Source organism: Protopterus annectens, chromosome 2.part0 (assembly GCF_019279795.1).
Source record: "Protopterus annectens isolate FY-2018-M chromosome 2.part0, PAN1.0, whole genome shotgun sequence".
Lineage (NCBI taxonomy): Eukaryota > Metazoa > Chordata > Ceratodontiformes > Protopteridae > Protopterus > Protopterus annectens.
Window position 1 is genome coordinate 314,205,489 of NC_056728.1, and position 19,991 is coordinate 314,225,479.

General features: G+C 33.5%; 1 protein-coding gene across 1 annotated transcript in view; it reads left to right on the forward strand.

Moving 5' to 3' along the window:
- The first annotated feature begins 227 nt into the window (after positions 1 to 227).
- Positions 228 to 19,991, forward strand: part of CTXN3 (cortexin 3) — a 417,629-nt gene continuing 397,865 nt past the window's right edge. The window contains exon 1 of the mRNA XM_044060799.1: positions 228 to 479. The gene's annotated coding sequence lies outside the window, so the exon portion shown is untranslated. The remainder of the gene's footprint in view (positions 480 to 19,991) is intronic.

Genomic DNA, 19,991 nt, shown 5'->3' on the forward strand with positions numbered 1-19,991 from the left:
GAGTAGGCAAACCAGCATTTGAAATTACAAAATGCAGTGTCAGTAATACCTATAATTTCAATTATTAGCCTGCTATGCAAGAAAGGAGTTTCCAGAGCAGAAACAAAACCTCATGCCATCTTTTTTTTCTTTTTTTACAAGGACTTTGTAACAGGATCTCCCAAAATGTGAGACATACCATACATGGACAGTAAGAAAGTGCGTGTCAGCAAGAAAATTAAGTCAGTGCTATATACTACAGCTTGCCTGAGGCTTTCAATGAGAAATGAAGGCTTGTGACTAGAACCAAGCAATAAGCATAAATCAAGTACTATGTCAGAGTGGGTCACTTAGGCTTCTTCTGCTTTATAGACTGGAAAAGGACACGGTATGCGACGGCCACTGGTGAACTTCTTTGCTGCTTCTTATTTATGATCTGCCTGTGTATCATAAGTAGAGGCACACTTTCCAGCTTTCATTCCTCATACGATATATAATAGGTAAGATTTCATTGCACTGTATATAAAGCAGGGCTGAAACAATCCGAGTGTTATGTCTGATGGAACTTTTCTTAGCTCAAAATGATGTTTTAATGCAAAATATGCAGCTTTTATATTTTTCATATTTACACTTGAACAGGTTAGGACAAATGCAGACATGCTACAAAATGACGTAACTTTTTTGCTGCTGTTGATCACCTTAAAATATTTGTTCTTCGTCTCAGATCACATTCAAGTCACCCTGATTGTCTGTGTCCATTTGCATGCACATAATAACATTTGCCATGCTATTTATGTGATGTTTATCATGTAATACTGGGGTCCTGTTTGTGCACTCAGAAAATTTTTCAGTTCTTGGTGCTGGAAATGTGTAGCCTTTACAAATGTAATACTGGTTCCATTGAAGAGAAATAGCCGAGTTTTAGACTTCCTAGTGAAATTTCAAGACCTGAAATATCACCTCTAGTACAGTCAATACCTACACACTAGTTTTATGCTGATACTTTTTCACTTTTTTTCTCAAAAATAAAGGATTGCATTTATATTTAAACTAGATTTGTGCTATGTTTCTCACTGCAATTGCTCAAGTGTAAAAAACAGAAATGAAGCATAAAGCAAAATGTTTTGTCTTACTACAAATTTTACAAGGAAAATTTAGCTTTATAGTGTGTTTGTGAAGTAAAAATAGACTAACCAATGACTTGCTGAGAAGAGAGAATAAAAGATAACTGATTTATTTCAACCACCTAGAAAGTGAAAATATATCTGCACTAATATGCCTAAAGTAAGCTATTGCATATATTCTATGAAATTACCATTTTTTGTGTTTGAGCAGAACCTTGACTGCATGACTGAATCGTTGAACATTCCTCACTCAAAATAGCATCAAACATTCGGCAAGTTGATTAGATTTTGTGAGTTCCCACAGAAAAGCTAATAATACAAATAACTTAAGACATGGTAACACAGAAATGTGTAATAAAATAGAAGGAGAATACAATATTAAACATTTACAGCTATGTTCAGTAAGAGAACAGTATAGCAAAGGCATAATATTACAATATTACATGATAAGTAAAAATGTCTGTATCTCTGTAAAATGTCCTTAATTGTGTGTGTGTATGTATATATATATATATATATATATATATATATATATACATATATATATAGCTTTTGGGGGAGCCAGACTCATGAATCAAAAGGGTCTATGTCCCAGCTCAGTTGTCTGTTTTTCAAATGATAAAGAAATGCATATGTTTAAAATACCCTCTTTATATCTGTTGAAACAAAAATTTAAGTTTAAATTACTATTTTACTGGAGTAACTGGGTAAATGACACTTGCATGCTTGAAGCACAAATACAGTGGTATGCAGGAATGAGTCTGCCATGTGTCTTCCAGACACAGATAATTATCTAATTACAAGCATTAATTATATAAAACATACAGGAAGTGGGCAGACAGGCATTTGAAATGACAAAGCAGTGTGACCAAATATAAACAAAATTTACTATGTCTAATGTTCTTTGCATTATTCCCTAATAAATATGCTATAAAATTAAAATGATTTCTGTGGGAACTTGCCAAATATAATCAACTTGCAGTCATTCACAGTACATGTTGCTAGCTCTTGTTTGCCTTCTTTCTCCAGAGTTTTGGTAGTTTTAGTTTCTGTAATGTAAACAGCCATGCAACACATGCTTTCAGTTGGAGGCATTGTGAAATGTTAATGATGTGAAACTTAGTTATACTGCATAGTTTGCAATGAAAACCTGGTAGAGTGATGGTATATAGAGAAAAGTGATGCAAATTTTAGTGACAGTTATTTCTGCTTATGCTTTGACTGTGAGATTTGTGTTTTAGTTCTTGTGCATTCAGTATATAAAACAGAAATTGCTTCTAAGGCATACATATTTTTTCAGCAGGGTTATTCCTTTTTATATCTGCTGTCACTTGTGAATCTGCAATACATTGCATTGCCTGGGAGAATGGCTTTGATGTAGCTATCTGGTGAATAGATAAATACATTCCACATTTTGTTGAAGATGCAACCTTTTGAGGAAGACCTGCAGTACCAATGGCATTTCTTTTTTTCCCCCTTAACATGACACAGTTTCCTCTCATGGTGATAACAAGCTCCCAGTCTGAATGCATAGAATCAGTCTACAGTGTAGGACAGCGTCTTCTAATAACAACAGATGTAGGTGATAGGACTCTTTCCTAAGTATAAACAAATATAGCTGTATGTTTGGATGAAACTAACCAAACGGCATGATGTCTTTTAAATTTATGTGACAATATGCAGTGTTAAATTATCTTTTATTCTAATATGATGCTCAGTGTGAGATCGCTTTGATATAATAAAATTCAGAGAATAACAATGCATTTTCTTTATTACAAAAAATATGTGTTACAGGGAGAAGAATGCAAGGTACATGTCAGGAATAATTATAAAGCTTTTATTTTTTAAAAAACCTCAAGAATGATAGTCATGTTTGGTACCATTTGTTATACATTGTTACTGTTTTCAGGCTAGATCACTTGCAGAAGCAGTCAATGAAACAATTGATTCAGAGAGAGAACTAAACTTGTGTGCAGCACAACTGATAGGGGCTTAGTAATGTTTTCCTTGATTCTGTATGTTACAGGAAGGGCCAGGTATCCCCATAACCCTATAGACAATAAAATAGGCTACTGGAAAATGTATGTATGGATGGATGGCTAGGAATCCACTATATATATGCTGTCTGATCCCACAGTAATTGACTTTTTAGTATTACCTTTTGCAGCCTTCATCATATCTATAGTTATATAAGGGGTGTCTCCCCTTATTTCTATAGTGCTCTGACATATGTCATCTTATTGTGGAGAATGCACAAAATTATCTCTACAAAGCATTTGTTGCATTTTGTGGCTGGGTGATCAATTCGTTGTTTATTCTTATCATTATATTTACAATGCTGCACTTTCAGTTTTCTGATGTAATTAATACATTTCTATTCATTTCAATCTTTGATATCAAGTTGAATTGATAGCTAGATCTATAAGAGTTGACAAAAAAGTGTTTTTTTTTGCTTTTTGTTAGGTTTTTAGTGATTGTTTGTTCTACAGACACAAATAGCTGTTACATTATTTTACTTTGATAAAGTTAAAAACTTAATATGGGTTTGAAAGAAAAACTTTCACCACAACCTATAGTCATCAAATTACCAGAACCCCAAACATTTCTTTTTTTTTTTTCAAAACAGGTTTATTGTTTTAACATATAAGAGAAATATCATAACAATTTTATACAAGTAATTAAAAATAGGTATTATTATAATATTCAACAAAACAACTAAAGTATTTACAAAGACATCCACTACAATCAGATCAATTAATTAAACTAAAATACCGTGCTATTGAAATTAGAATTTTTTTAACAAATTTTGTAAATTATCCCATACAATATAATATGATGTTTTTCTAGTTGTTCTCATTCTAATTGTCAGGATACAAGGATTACGAACAAAGTGCAAAACGAAAGTTATTTATTTTACAGCTTCACCAGCACAGCGTTAAAAACACATAGAACACATCCAAAGTGTAGTATATCATCAAGCGCTTTCACCCGGGCCCTCCCAGGCTTTCTCAAGACATTCATTACATAGTTTGGTGGGTTCATTTATACTACCCTTACCAGATCTCAATTATTTAATTGATATTCAATTAATCTATTATTGCATTTATAATTAAAATTAAAAAGATAGAGTCCCTTATAACATTGTCACAAATTGATGATGTTAATTTTACTACAATGTTATAATACACCATCTCTTATTCCACTCTACTATGGGATACAAAAACATTATCTTTTATAAGTATATTTAACCATTATTGACATTTAAAAATGCATATTAAAAAGTACATGTTAAAAAACTTTTCAAAACTATTAAACCTACTAACAGCTGCAATAGCTGTTAGTTGGAATGTCAAAATTCTTCAATACTTCATAACTACAACATGCTAAAAACTACCTAACTAAAACTTTATAGTACACAATCATTTACATCTGTCTACATCTCTTACATATTGTGCATCCTGCATTTATTTCTTTGGGTTTTTGAGCTTTAACAAGATCTTCCTAATAACACCAAGTGTTGTATACTGTTGTTATATACCTCTCCAAGCCATAAAAACTACTATACCTAATGTCATATATTGTTAAAACCTGTGAGACCCCTACCCTGACACATGTCCCTTGTGGTCTATTTAGAACATTGCTCATTCTACTTTTTTGTTATATTATAACTTTGCTCTTCTACTTCTTAGCAAACTTGCAATACTAATAGCTCCATTAAAGCCAGGGGGCTTAGCTGCTTCTAATCTTTGTTTATTCTACTTTTTTGTTATATTATAACTTTGCTCTTCTAATTCTTAGCAAACTTGCAATACTAATAGCTCCATTAAGGCCAGGGGGCTTAGCTGCTTCTAATCTTACCTGCCAGAGCAGTTCTTTATACTCTAAGGATGTCTCCCAGTCACCTCCTCTGGGGTTAATGTGTGCCTGTTCTAACACTATAAACTTTAACTCCATTCCATCACAAGTCAATGAATGCTTAAAAAATGCATTCGTTTCTTTCCCTTTGCTGATATCGTAGAGGTGCTCATATATTCTTTTTGACAATGTCCTCTCTGTTTTACCTATGTAAAAACTTTGGCAATACTGGCACAACCCAAGGTAAACCACTCCCTTCGCCTTACAATTGAAGTACCCGGGAGACTTTATGTACATTTTTCTTGCCTTCAAGTTTTTATCCATTCCCTATACTTAGGGTGCATGAATATAAAGTTACGATAACTAATAATAATATTTAATGGGTAACAAACCATATGTTTAGGTGTAATAGGTGAAGTACAAAATTCCTTTAGCAACCACAACATGGAGTTATTTACAATCATATTTTTATGTGTTAAGGAGATTTTCATGAAGTGCATACTAATTAGCTCCCAATAATCTTTCCATTTTGCGATATATGACTGATCTATTAATAAAGTAATAACTTTTATAATAGAAGAGATAATATATAAATTAAAGTCTGGAAAAGAAATACCCCCTTGAGACCAGCTATTAGTATGTTTCTTTAATGCAATCCTAGGTCTATTAGGTGCACATAAGAAATTTAACATTAGTGTATTCAGTTTCTTGATAATTATTTTTGTAGGTGAAAGTATTATTGATTGTATTAAGTATAAAATCTTGGGGAATATTATCATTTTAATAATTGTAAGTCTCTCCTCCATAGTAAAAAACATATTATTCCAGGTATTAAAAAGATTTTGTATATTAAGAAAACAGGTATTATAGTTATTATATATAATAGATTTAATATCTTTAGATAGTATTATACCTAAATAAGTTATCTGACCTGAATTGGGTACATATTTAGTAAAATCACTAATGAGAATATTTTTCGTGTATATATAGGTAGTATTTTAGTTTTTTCTTCATTGAATATTAAACCAGAAATACTTTTAAAATTCATCATTTTATCAAATAAAGACTGCATAGAAGAATTAGATCCTGCTGATGTAATTAGAACATCATCTGCAAAAAGTTGAATTTTTGATGTTGTATTTTCGTCTATTTCAAAACCCTCTATGTCAGTACTGTTTCTAATCAAATTAGCCCAAGGCTCCATTACTAAAGTGAATAATAGTGGAGAAAGTGGACATCCTTGCTTTGTATCTTTAAGAATGGGTATTTTTTTTTTTGAAACATATGTTCCTACCTTAATATAAGCCAGCGTTCCTTTGTATAAATGCTCAATTAAATTTACAAATGCATCAGAGAAGTTTGTGCATTTCAGTAAGGTAAACAGATAGTCCCAACTTACTGAATCAAATGCTGAACCTATATCAAGACTAATAAGTGTTAAATCTTTCTTTTTCCTATTTGCAAAATCAATTAATGTTAAAGATCTACTTATATTATCAAAAGTATTTCTATTTACAATGAAGCCCGTCTGATCTATATCTATAATGCTGGGGATGATTGTCTTCAATCTATCAGCAAAAATACTCATAAACATTTTATAATCAACATTAAGTAATGAGATGGGTCGATATGAAGAACATCTAGTTGGATCTTTATTAGGTTTTAAAATTGGTGAAATAAATGTATATTGCCAAGATGGGGGGGGGGTTATTAACTTAGTTTGGGCCAAAATAAAAACCTTATGTATTAATGAATATGTAGTTTTAGAAAGGATTTTATATATCTCTGGTATAATACCATCATTACCCGGTGCTTTGTTTGATTTAAGCTTATTTATTTGTGTAATAACTTCTGTATAGGAAATACTCTTGTCCAATAGTTTAATCTGTTGTTTATTAAGCTTTTTATTCATGTTTGTGGTTATAAACTCCTTTATTTTATCTTTAGGTTCCATGTTAACGTTGTTATGGTTAATCTTGTGAAAGTGATTTCTAAATTCATCCAGTATTTCTGGTATACTAGAAACATTCTTCTTTTTCCTTAGAGAAAAGATTTCTTTGATATGGTTTTGTTTATTCAATCTTTTGTTTTATTTTTAAGTCTATGTAAGTATTTGGGGCTTATTGAATAAGACAAAACTTGTATTACTATAAAGTTATTTTAACTTTATGAGTTAAAATTTCTTTGTATTTCTCATTTAGTTTGTTTATTTCTTCAATAACTTTCTTGTCCATAATATTTTCTTTATTATTATGTTTATAAGAGTCTAATTTACTTTGAATATCTAACAATTCCTTATCCCAAGATTTCCTTTTATTATTATACCATCTGATACTTTGTCCATATAGATATGATTTTAAGGCATCCCAAACATAGACAATGGAGACTTCAGGAGTATTATTTATGTCTAGAAAATGTTGTACTTCTGAAAGTATATATTCTTTATAGTCTTTTAGCTGAGTTAAGTATGCTGGTATCCTTTTGATCTGAACATTATGAGTATTTTTTACCATGAATTCAAAAACAATTGAGTTATGATCAGATATAGGACATGAAATGATTTTGGAATTAATTAAATCTGTTACCATCTGGTTAGAAATAAAGACCATATCTATTTTTGAATAAGTTTTGTATCTGTTAGAAAAAAAGGTGTATGGTAATGATTTTGAATCTATCTGATTATTAATATCATTCAAATGATAAGAATTAGCAAAATCATTTAAATGTTTTGCATTAGATGTAATTCTTCTTTTCCTTATAGTGGTAGTATCACTTTCATGTAGTATACAATTAAAATCACCAGCTAAAATAATATCCCCTATAGAGAATGATATGATCTTATCAATATGATGTTTCACTGTATTAATACCAATTCCAGGTATCCAGTATACATTAATTAAAGTGTAAGTCTTCCCATTAATTTGTATTGTAACCATACAAAACATTCCTTTGTCATCCTGAAAAGACTTAATGGTTTTAGGAATGGGCATACTTTTATTCCATAAAATAGCCACTCCTCTTTTTTCTGAGTGTGCTCTGAACTAACCAATACTGTATACTTATTAGTGGCTAGTTTATCAATATCTTTTTCAAGAGATGGGTTTCTTGCAGGAAGACTAGATTGGCCTTGTGTAAATTAATGTATCTTATTAGGCTTGCCCTTTTACACGGATTATTCAATCCATTAATGTTTAAAGAAATTCCTTTTAAAGATGTCATTTGGCATTTTTAAAACTCAAGAATCTTATGATCGAAATAACAAATAACAAGATAAATAATGTTACATCTCCTCTTTTAGGTGTACCTTTAAATATAGCTGTATTTATTAAATCTCTTATGGGATTTTGTATAGGATTCAATTTTGTTTGTAGTGACAATGAGTATACAAAATATATTGTGGATGTCAAAACTATATACATATAACAATGAACAAGTGAAAATAATGTAAGGATTAAACCTTGCATCCAGCCTGGAGTTGAAAACTCCAACTTAGAGTAGTATTTACTGTTAGATTTTATGAATATAAATCTGAAATTAATTATGTTGTAAATATGCTGAAAGAAAAGGCTTGCTTAAATGCAGAAACAAAGCTTAAGTAATATGTGATCAGCAGTCATACTAAATGACCATGGCTTGGAAAAGGAATCTGCTGAATGGACATTTTTCCCTTAAAGAACAATGGCATGTTATTCTGCATGGAAAAACAGGATAACAGATGTTTTTTATACAAAGATCCAAATAAAATACAGGATGTTCACACTGTCAGAAAAGCTGATCTCTGACAATGTGTTTTCTCAAAAATATGTTTTTCTTCATAAAAAACAGGATATGCTTATCAGCATTGACATAAGAACACATGTTTCTATACACAGATTCAAATAGAATACAGGACAATGTGTTTCCTCAAAAATATGTTTTTCTACATGGACATCAGGACACTGTTACAGGATATTCACACTGTCAGAAATGCTGGTCTCTTACAAGACATTGTTAAACAAGGAAGTTTAGTATTGTTTCTACAGGATAAGCAATTCTCCAAAATATGTTTAAAAAGAGTATATAAAGAGCTGTATAAATCCAGTTGTTTAGGGATATGGTAGGAACACATTTGGTGTTCTGAGGTAAATGTTATATCTCTCACATCATCTGTACTATATGAGAAGTAAAGTTGGAACAGTACTTTTAAGCTGCAACGTTCGTCCAGTTTTATTTATTATAAAAGTTATTGGTTACTGCTCTTAAAGACAAGTGCTGCAAAGTATATTCTCCCATCAGTGTATATTCTGCAACTTTCTGTATGCAACAGACTGTGAATGCAAATATAATCAGACTTTGAATTTTAGCAAGAATCCATCCAGGCAAGAAGCAAGAAGCAAGTAAGAGCAATATAATATATTTTTTCATTTACTACTCAAGTTAACCCCCTACCCTAAGCAGCAGTACCTCAGCTACCACCTTATCAATTTAATACTAGTTATATTTAACTGAGGTTAACAGTTTTCAATTCAATTATCTATCAAGACAAAACCACACATTTGGTAAAACAGCATCATATAAACTAAAATAAACTTTTTTTTTTTTTAAACTGTTCATACTACTATATAGATCTATGTAATATATAACACTTGTATTCAAATAGCATTCAAATAATCTTGATGTTAGAAATCAAGAGGAGAGAAAATTAGGTTCTAACATTCATTTAAATCAAAAATTTTGGCTAATATGATTCAGACATTACATATATTAAGATGCATCTATTTTCTGTCATGTGAATACTATTAACAGCTTCCAAAAAAAAAATCTTGAATTGTTTGTATATGAGCATTTACTTAAACTCATTATTGTCAATAGAGTAAAATATTGTATTCATAAAAATTATTATAAATCATATTGCATAGTTATGCAAATTCTCAGAAACACTTGCATTATTAAAAAAAAAAGCCATCACACACATACACACAGACACACACACATACATACACACACACATACACATACACACACACACACACACACACACACACACACACACATATATATATATATATATATATATATATATATATATATATATATATATATATATATATCTGATCTCACTGAGTTATGTCTTTGTTGAGCACTATCCTACTTGCTGTCCCTAGAATAAATCTGTCTGCTTTATAGAAAATAATGCACAGCAAACACATTTTAGTAACCAGATTTTACAATCATGCTAACCTACTGCTTTAAAATATATCACATGACATTTCTTCCAGAATAGAATTATAAAATTGTTTATGCTTGTCAATCAGATGAATTAAATGAATTATAATAAAGTATATGTTTGGAACAGAAGTTTTAACACAGATTATTATGCTGCTGTTAAGTAGATTTTTAAAAACATTTAAATAAATGTTTCATTTTCTATGCCTTCTAAAATAAGACATTTACTTACTACAAGAAACTACATCATTTAAACTCATTATAACTGACATTTTATGAATAGAGTATTTTTCCTGAATCTGTGGTGTGTCAGTATAATAACTAGGTCAGAGGTTATACTAACTGCTTTCAGTTTCTCTGTGAGAATTCTGTGAGTTGAAGCTTTTGAAGTAGTTCATGGACACTGTGCATGAGACAGCCCACATCCCAGATTGTCTCCCTTAACATTTTGGCGGGAAACTTATTAAAACTTGTGGCAAACATTCATTTTGTCAATAGAGTAAAATATTGTATTCATAGAAATTATTATAAATCATATTGGATAGTTATGCAGATTCTCAGAAACACTTGCATTATTATATAAAGAAAAAAAAAGCCATCACACTCACGCACACACATACACATACATACACACACACACACACACACACACACACACACACACACACACACACACACACACACACACATACACACATATATATATATCTGATCTCACTGAGTTGTGTCTTTGTTGAGCACTATCCTACTTGCTGTCCCTAGAATAAATCTGTCTGCTTTATAGAAAATAATGCACAGCAAACACATTTTAGTAACCAGATTTTACAATCATGCTAACCTACTGCTTTAAAATATATCACATGACATTTCTTCCAGAATAGAGTTATAAGATTATTTATGCTTGTCAATCAGATGAATTAAATGAGTTATAGTAAAGTATATGTTTGGAGTACAAATTTTTAACACAGATTATTATGCTGCTGTTAAGTAGATTTTCAAAAACATTTAAATAAATGTTTCATTTTCTATGCCTTCTAAAATAAGACATTTACTTACTACAAGAAACTACATCATTTAGACTCATTATAACTGGCATATTTTATGAATAGAGTATTTTTCCTGAATCTGTGGTGTGTCAGTGTGATAACTATGTCAAAGGTTATACTAACTGCTTTCAGTTTCTCTGTGAGAATTCTGTGAGTTGAAGCTTTTGAAGTAGTTCATGGACACTGTGCATGAGACAGCCCACATCTCAGATTGTCTCTCTTAACATTTTGGTGGGAAACTTATTAAAAACTAGTGACAAACATTCATTTAGTAGTGTAAATGCATGTAAACATGACAAAACCTTCACAATGTATTCCACAGACCATTACAGCCTCTTACTTCTTTTCAGGAAGAGAAACAAATTGAATCACAGCTTGCCATTAAATCTTCAGATATTTTGACTGGTTATGAAACAAAACATTATAAATGACATATTGTATGAATAGAGTATTTTCCTGAATCTGTGGTGTGTCAGTGTGATAACTATGTCAAAGGTTATACTAACTGCTTTCAGTTTCTCTGTGAGAATTCTGTGAGCTGAAGCTTCTGAAGTAACTCATGAATACTGTGCATGAGACAGCCCACATCTCAGATTGTCTCTCTTAACATTTTGGCGGGAAACTTATTAAAAACTAGTGACAAACATTCATTTAGCAGTGTAAATGCATCTAAACATGACAAAACCTTCACAATGTATTCCACAGATCATTACAGCCTCTATGTAAGTGAAATTAAGCCCAAAATTACCAACAAGCAATAAAACTCAACATTCTTCTCCCAACTCAATTTTCATACAAATCCTATTATTCACTGTGCCCACACAATCAAAAGCATTTCTATATATTAATAAATAAAAGAAAAAGAGAGTAGAAAATAAAAGGGAGTAAGGCAGAAATAAAAAAATGTAAGAGAAAGCTGTAAGAAGTATATACAATGGAATGTTACTTACTGTTTATATTAATAGAGTTAAAAATAAAACATATTATTTACTCTTATTTAGTTCTGATTATTATTAGTTAAAGCATAACAGATTATTTACAAACAGGCATAAGCAGTATAATCAAGAAAGTATAATTAGAAATAGCATTTGAAGAACTTATAAAAACTTTTACAAGGAATAAATATGTTATTATTCTATTAATGATATTTTCATTACTGTTCTCTCCTGCCCTCCCCACCCTTTACCCACTACATAATCTAAATAGAATGTCATTGTTTAAACAAAGAAAATAATAAAAGAGAAGGAAAAAAGGTAAAGATAAAAAAATGTATCAAATTACTAACCTTACTTCTTTTCAGAAAGAGAAACAAATTGAATCACAGCTTGCCATTAAATCTTCAGGTATTTTGACTGATTATGAAACAAAACATTTCTTTGCACATAGAGAATAACTTTGATTAAATCTTTTCCAAAATATTTGTGGCTTTCTGGAAATGCAGGAACTATATTCAAAAAGATTAATAATGAACTAAAATGATGAGAGAGAAAAAACATATAACAAATCATTTGTTTTTTAGTCTCTTCTTCTTCTCTGAAGTCTTCCACAAAGCTTCAGTTGCCAATCTCTTTAATGAAGAACTAGCCCATTCCATTTCTTCTATTTTATCCAAAATCCTTTTTTCTTTGACAAACAGTAAAGCAGAGTCTAAATCATCGAAAACCTTAGGACCATCAGGAAGGAAGATTTTAAGCTTGGCAGGAAACAGAAGGTATGTTTTAAACTGTGCTTTTAAGCTCCCTTATTAGTGGCAGAAAAACTTTTCTTTTAGCTATTACCATGGAAGAATAGTCATTGTCAAAACGCACAGTTGTCTCATTAATCTTAACAGGAGCTTTAGCCCAAGCAGATTTAAGAACCATCTCTTTATCAAAAGATTATAGAAATCTAACTATAACTGATCTAGGATATTTTTTGTTAGAGTTAGTATTAGCTATAGATCTATGTGCTCTTTCGATACCAAAAGAGAATGCTTCTGGTAAGTCTAAAGTTTTAGGAGCCAAGTTGTTAAAAAGAAGTAATATTGTTACCTTCAATATTTTCTGGCAGTCCAAAAATCCTAATGTTATTGCGCCTAGATCTATTTTCCAGGTCATCCAGCTTTGTTTGTAAATGTGTATTTTGTTTCAGCAGAAACTCAATGTTGATTTCCTCTTCTTGGATTCTATTTTCCATGTCATTCACAGCTTCTTCTATGCCTGTCATCTGGTTCTTCTGTTGTTGCAGGTCTGTATGTAACAGGTCTATTTGTTTTGTAGTTTTTTCTATGAAGGTGTCTATTTTAGTATCCATTTTATCAGTAAGTTGCTGGATTATAATTATCAGAGACTGAAGTTCTTTCTTGATGCTGGAGTCTTGAGAATTTGTCTTACTGGAACTCATTTCAGACTGATAAACTGACAGGAAAATTTCCACAGTGATTTCTGACAGGAATATTGTTAAGATTTCCTTTCTTTTTTAGATATAGTTCAAGAACTATATAAAACAAACGTATTTAGAAAGAAAATTACTTCAAAAATTAATTTTTTAAGTAATTCATTCCTGTCAGTGTAATGAAATTGGTGGAGCTGAAGAAATCTGCTGCTATCCTGTGTTCATCCTTGGCCACGCCCCCCAACCCCAAACATTTCTGGAATAACATCATAAAATACAAAATCAAGCAATAAAATATCCTAAAACCCATTACCAAAGTAATCAAACTACAGTAATGTCTGCAAATTAACTCCCACCTCATACAAATGGCTGCTTCATTAGTACTGCAATAACAGCCCACTAACATCAGTCTTAACGATAAAGAAGGCCACGGACACTTCGATGTAAAACCTGTATGTACAGAGCACATACAGAAACCTCTAAAGAAACAAAAGCCAACAACTTTCACTTCTCACCTACTGCTGCCTGAATACCCGAGAGCAGCTGTTACCTCAATAGCATACCCAACATCTAGCCTCTTCAATAAATCTGTAAATAAACAGTATGTTCCCCTAACTTGGAAACAATCATATATCATTCTCATACATAAAGGGGGAACAGGCCATACTGTCTCTAATTTCAGACCCATAGCGTGCCTAACTCTTCTCTCAGAGATATTGGAAATGTATTAATAAACAACTTCTCGAACACTTAATTAATAATAATCATCTGTCTCCAAGTCAGCATGGCTTCTGGCCTGGAACAGTGCAGACACAGCTCTCCTTTCTTTCTTAAACTCAATACATAGTCACCTCAAGTCTCACACAGTGACTGTAGCCATATTACTGGGCCTTTCTAAACCCTTTGATACTGTCTCCCATCACCTACTAATTAAATGGCTTTCAAAACTAGATATAGCAAATTCTGCACTCACCTGGTTCGAAAGCTACCCTTCTGACAAATCCTATGTTGTAAAGTGGAAGGATTTCTACTTAACCTTCTCTCCAACTACTAATGGTGTTTCCCAGAGAGCTACCCTTTGTTCACTTTTACTTAGTATATTTACTAGTGGCATGCATAATATTGCTGATTAAGAAAACATTGTACAATATGTCAATGATTCCCCCTTATATGCTTTTCCAGTGCCCTTACTCAACTACAACTACAAACTCAAACCTCCTTATCCAAACCAGAGGCTTGACTTGCAGACTCACAATTAATAGCAAATCTTAACAAAGCAAAATGAATGATCTTTATGACTGGTACACTAGTAATAGCACTCCACAGTTAATTGCAACTGCAACTGACAAAACAACCATAGAGCAAGTCAGTCAACCCAAACTACTAGATGTAATTATAAAGTGGTAATTTAAATCCGATCAACATATTAACTCAGTTATCTTTAAAACTATCATGAAATTGAAATGCTGTGTATATCAAACCTCAACACTCCAAGCTCAGCTACAGGTCAGTCACTCTCTCCTCTAACCTACTCTACTTTATGCCTTCACTACATTAACCAACCTACAAAAGTCAAACATAGGTAAGGTAGAAAATATTAGAAGAAAATAGCTAAATTTGCCATTAATCAACCACTTAAATCCCATCACTGCTCAGCCCTTTCACAGATCTAGTGCCTTGAACTGTACAACATGTTGAATGTACTCAAATGAAAATTGCACACAACATTCTAAACTACCTTAGCATTAAACTCTGTTATTGCTACACTGCACTTCTAGAAAACATCTAAGATCACAGGATCCACATCTAATCTTATTCACTGACTCTAGAAATCACTACAACGACTCCCTATACTCTGTATGCAGATCCAAACTGTGAAACTCTTAGAGGGCAGAACATTTTGGGGTATTCCCCTCATATTTCCTTTGTTTTCATAGGATCATAGGCGATTACTAGGCTATCAACCCAGAGGTCATTTTAAGCCTAGTACTAGTCAATACCCAGGATTGTATTTAGTGATGACTGCCCATGTCCAGGAAGGTTGTGGGTGCTATCATGAGAATTTGCGTTGTCCTATTCACTACTCCAGGTTCCTCTTGAACAGTGTCATAGAGGTGTTCTGTTTCACATGAATTGGCAGCCTGCTCCAAAAACATGGCAGTCACTGGGAGATAAATCTGTCCCTTCAGAAAGTCTTATTTAAGTCACAGGCCATATTTAAGTCCCTGGAACAGGTAGCCCTAGACCCATATGATTTATGAATATGCAGTAAGTTTATTAGGTTTAAGTCATGGGTTGCTCTGTAGGCCAGGCATAAGTCTCAAGTAAAAGGTCTATATGATATGGAGTGTAGTTACAGCGACTTTAGTTGGTGAGTGCAACGCACACGCTGGAAGCCCTTGATCTTCTTTGTTAGAAACCTCTGACGCCTTTCTAATTTCTGTAGGTGCTCAGTATGGTCCATACTGAATGGGGAATTATACTCAATTATGGACCGGAGAAGTGCCGAGTATAGGGGGGTTATAACCTCTTTTGCTCTTGAGAAGATGCCTTTAGGTATTAAGTGAGCTATGTGGAAATCTTTCTTTACAATAGTAGACATGTGGTGGTCAAAGTTAAGGTTGTAGTCAACCTGTGATCCCAGGTCCCTTACCACTTCACAGGTACTTAGGGTATTGTTGTTGATTTGATAGTGTGAAGAGACATTCTTTGTGCTGAAGGGAATGAAGATGCATTTCTTTGCATTAAGTTTGAGACCGTGATTAATACACCAGTTGTTGGTCTGTGTGAGACCATCCTGGAATATACTGACATCATTTGGGGATTCAACGATTACACCTAGTTTGCAGCCATCTGCAAATTTGGTCAGCCACAACCCTTTAGTTTTGATCTGATCTTCTGAGAAGTATATACCAAACAGTAGGGGGCCCAGCACTGACCCCTGTGGCACCCCACTGGTAACAGGTCAGCTGGTTGATGTGGAATCACCCTCTTTGATAGTGTGTGTCTGGTTTGTGAGCTAGCCAGCAACCCATCTTATAACAAAGGAGTTTGCATTCAGTTTGCTAAGTTCATCAGTAATGCCTGAATATGGGATTGTGTCAAAAACCTTTGCCAAGTCGAGTTATGTTGTGTGCACAGATTTGCCCACATCAATGACCTTGGTCACACTTTTAAAGAAATCCACCACATTTAACAGGCAGGATGTCCCCTTCACGAAGCTGAATTGGGTAGGATTTAGGGTTTGGAGGTCACTTATGTCTTTGTTTGTGAGGTCGATAATGATACGTTCCATGGCCTTACAGATGAGGCTGGTCAGGCTTATAGGTCTGTAATTCCCTGGGTCTGCTGCTAGGCCACCTTTGTGGAGGGGAATAATTGTAGCTGTTCTCTGTTCTGCAGGAACAAAGCCTGTGGTTAGGTTATGATTGATAAAGGTACTTAGTTCATGTTTTAGCCTATTTAGAAGACAGCCTGGAATGTCATCTGGTCCCAATAGAGGCCATGTTCTTTGTCTTGGACAGGGCTTTGGGGACCTGCCCTTCAGATATGTAAGGTGGGGGGGAGTTTTGGGGAAAGTCTGTTGTAAGTTAGGAGGGAATAAGGAAGTGAAATTTTCACCAAACCTGTCCACTAGCAGGTTTGCTATCTCTGTGGGGTCAGTGTGTGTGATACCATTGGCCACCAGTTCTACACATGCTTGGGTCTTATCTTTTAGGTTATATACGTAGCTGTAAAAGGCCTTATGGTTATCCTTGGCAGTACTTGCTCTTGGAGGATTTGACAAGTTGTCTTATTTGCCTGTTAAGGCTGAGGTGGGTGATTTTCCATTGTTAGGTTCTTGTCTTTGTTTTCTTGCACAGCAACGTTTTGCATTTATTGTAGAGTTTGTTGATGTTGGAAAGTCATCATGGCAGCTTGATTTTACTTGGGGCTCTGGCTTTGATTCTATCTGGTACAGCTAAGTTTATACACTTATGCAAGTGATTGTACAGGGCTTTACTGTAAGCTCCAGCGTAGTTACCACTTTCAGCTTGGAGTGGGGCTTGGAAGGCATTCATACTTTTACCTAGGAGGGTATAGTTTGCCTTGGTGAATTTTTCTAGTCTGATTTCACCCTTTGTGAGTTCTAATGTTAGTGTCAGCTCGAAGGTGACTGATTTGTGATCAGTTTGAACTAATGAGGGTCCAACAGTTGCAAGTGCACTTGTTTGACATGTTGATGAGGACCAGATCTAGAATGTTTGTTTCTCTTTTCAGGGTATAGATAGTTTGCTCCAGGGAATTTTAATTCACATGTTCTCCATGTTCTTTCTCCATTTTTGTGGTCTGTTATGCCCAGGACCTTATCTGACCCCCTTATCCTGTCAGTGTCACTCAGTGTGTCTTTGTTTGCTTCCTCTTTAGGTTCTTTTTCCCCACTGGCGTATCTATGTTAGATTTTCTCAGCGATGTTTGCAATTCTATCTCCTCTCTGGTCCTTCACATGTTTGTCTGCCAGTTCATTTCTTTTGGGATATTTGAATTTATTTCATTGTGTTTGTTACTCCATCTTTGACTTTGTACAATCTCTGTAACAAAAGCTTGTGCTTCTCTCTCTCTCTCTCTCTCTGTGTAACCCGTGTCTATTTTTCTTCCATATTCCCATTAAGATATCATGGTCATTAAGATAACAAGGTAGTTAAATGCAGGAATTCTCCCAGGCTTTCAGTGGGCCCATCAAGTTAGCCACCCCTTTTTTTAGTTTATAGAGTGAATTGGAATAATCCTCCCCTAGATTTATGAATCTGCAATTGAAAGGTATCACTTTAAGTGTTCTGGTTTGTAACATGACTTCTTCATTAAGTTTATAGCTGTGAAGTCATACTAATGTGTGTTGTGACTGTACTTGTCTTTCACCTCTCATGCTATCAAATCTGTGGATTCTTTCTATTACTTGTTCTTATAATCTGGGAAGTGAAATCTTGTTTCCAGCAATTCCATCAGCATTCTGTCCAGTTCTGTATCCAGGACATGCTCTGACACACCTGGTATCCTTACATTGTTTCTTCTGCACCTATTTTCTAAGTTATCCATTTTTCATGTTTGCCATTGCAGATTTTTTTTCTGTTTCAGTCAGCCTTCTACTTTGCTCCTGCACCTTTGATCTCAGAGCTGATCTGTCTTCTTCCAAGTCCTGGAGTACTTCTTTCAGCTTATTCACTTCCCTTTGTCAGTTGTCTGTTGCTTCCCTTGTTAGTCCTACAACCTCAGCAACTGCCATCAGCTTTTGGAATAATTTACAAAGCTGTTCCTCCTGTAGTGCTTCTTAAAACTCTACCAGCTGTTGCTGCCCTTTCTATTTGTCCTCCATCCTGTGAGGTTTCTTTTTTTCACATTGAACTGGTTGATTTTTCTCTTGACTCTTTGTCCAGAATGCTGAGCCTAAGTAGCCATCTTGCTTGGGCTCTCTGGTGCCCTTTCTGTACGGCAGACATTTGAAACCAAACATTGAATAAATGTCGGTGAAGAACTGGTGGCTCCGTAGACAATGAAAAAGTGGCACTTATGTTTTACGAGTGCAGACTGAAGTGCATGAATAAATAGTAATTTCTGGGAAAATTGTAACACATTAGTCAACTGGGATAAAGGCTTTCTTTCTTTTAATATGATTAATGAAAGTGAACTAACTGTCATTGGAAATGAAAGTTTTCTATTGACAATACTGAGTAAATCTGGCTTTTTGTGACATAGGATTGATAATTTTCCCTTCCTAAATCTGATAAGAGTAAAACAGCATAAGGGACATAAATTACTTCCACTGAATTAATTAAATCAAAACAAAAATGAAATAGTTGGTGTAGCCTATCAATGAAGAAAATTTAATTTAATCCTAGCACCATGTTATGTGTGTGTGTGTGTGTGTGTGTGTGTGTGTGTGTGTGTGTGTGTGTGTGTGTGTGTGTATATATATATATATATATATATATATATATATATATATATATATATATATTATATTTAGATATATGTCAGTTGCTCGAGTTTTCAGAAACTTGAAATTCATATTGGTGAGAGAACATGATCACATTTCTGAAAACTTGAACATTAAACCCCCCCCCACAAAAGTCTATCTTTTTATATGGTTTTACAGGGGGCAAGCTTCCCTGCATCCCCATGTGTGGGCTGCATCCCCCACCCCCTAGTAATTATATATACCAACTTTGAGATTTCACCGCATTGAGGAAAATGATAAATTTCATGATCTTCACAGTACTGTGATCTCCATTCAAAGCTTCAGGTTTTCAGAAATTCTATAATATTGTCTTGATGATATGAATCTCGAGTTTCTGAAAACTCGATCAACTGATAGGGATCTATCTATCTATCCATCTGTCTATCTATCTATCTATCTATCTATCTATCTATC